Raw genomic sequence first — 1,647 nt, forward strand, 5'->3', positions numbered from 1 at the left:
CGTCACGCGCAGCAAGGGTGGTGGGGAGCGAGAGAGGCGGCTCAGGGTTAAAGAAACACAAGAGTCAAGTATAGAGTTCAAGCGGGGCCAAGGGGCTGCAGCCTCTCTGGGACTGAGCCCCAAATCGGGCCAACGTGTAGCTTTTATTGAGAAACTTCAAAGAAGTGAAGCTTGTTTATTCTAAAGTCCATGTGATACGTGCTTTATAGCTCTTTTCCATCAACCTGCCCCATTGTATTCCAACACAGTGCTGTGCCTTCATACTCCCACACACACAACTCCCAGGATGGCGTACCACAGCCATAAAGATAAGGGAGATAACCGACATCATTCCATCGGGTCTCGGCATTCGGAAACACTCACTTGAGGAAGATTTACCAGTATCATTCCACCTGGTCTCAGCATTCTGAGACCCTCCCTCGTGACCTCATTAGGTCAGGGGTTGGTGAAGGGGGGGTGCAGTCAAAGACGAAGCTGTAAGGCAACAGGTGCGTAAAGATCGAAGGCAGGCATTTCAGTAGAGAAGAGCTGTTGGAATAATTCAGGTTAAAGATAATGAAGCTCTGGACTTGGGCAGCAGCAAAGGGGGAAAAAATGGAAGACTAAACGTTTATGTAGTTGGTGGAAACTGATTATATAGAGCATAACTGAATGTAGAAAGAGGTTAGAAGGTGACTGAGGATTTTAGTATGGGTGATTGAGCTGATGTTGCTGCCATTAACTGAGAAAGAAAATACAGCCTGAAGAACAGGATTTATGCAAGAAAGGGTAAGTGATAATAATAACAGCTAATATTTACTGAGTTTTTATACCAGGCCTATCCTAGTATTTTGTATTAACTCTTTAACCCTCACAATAGGGTAATGAAATAGGTACTTTCATTACCTCCATTTTACAGATGAAGAAATTAAGGCACAGAGAGCTTAAGTAACTTGTCCAAGTTTTTACAGCTACAGAGAAGCACAATCAGACTTTGAACCCAGACAATATGATTCAAGAAAATACATTTTTAACTTACATTGCCTACCCTTGTATTTAATTTTGGACTTATGGAGCTTTAGGTAGAGAGTTGAAACTCTGAAGAGTGAGAAGAAGGGTGAGAGATGTGGAAATAAGAGTCAGTAACATAGAATCATAGCTTATTGACGTAAGAAACATTCAAACCTGGAGAGAATTTTTATGAGTTTATTTGAGCCACACTGATGACATATGCCAAGGAGCAAGATCTCAAATGCTCCGAAGAGGTTTGTGTCTTTGAGCCATGTGATATCAGTCTGATCTCCAGGAATGGGAAGAACCTGGAGATTGATTCCAGCCACTTACTTTGTCAATGATTCAATAATTCCTGCATATATTTCGAAGCCTCAGTGAAAGCTCTGGACACTGAAGTTTAGATGAACTTCCTTGCTTGGTAATACTCTTTGAGTACTGTCACACATTGTGGCTGGGAGGAGATAATGCTGTTCAGCACTCCATGAGGAGTCATGTGTTTCAATACCAGATGGCCTTTTCATGTCTGGCCATTTGGCACAAAAATCAGGACTTTGAAAATAATATTCCATTCTTTTCTGAGTTCTATTGTTTCTGTTGTAGGTAATCTGTCTTTTGTCTCTGGATGCTTTTTAGAGTTACCCTTGGCACTTGGTG

The sequence above is a fragment of the Hipposideros armiger genome, unplaced genomic scaffold, assembly GCF_001890085.2.
Source record: "Hipposideros armiger isolate ML-2016 unplaced genomic scaffold, ASM189008v1 scaffold_2862, whole genome shotgun sequence".
Lineage (NCBI taxonomy): Eukaryota > Metazoa > Chordata > Mammalia > Chiroptera > Hipposideridae > Hipposideros > Hipposideros armiger.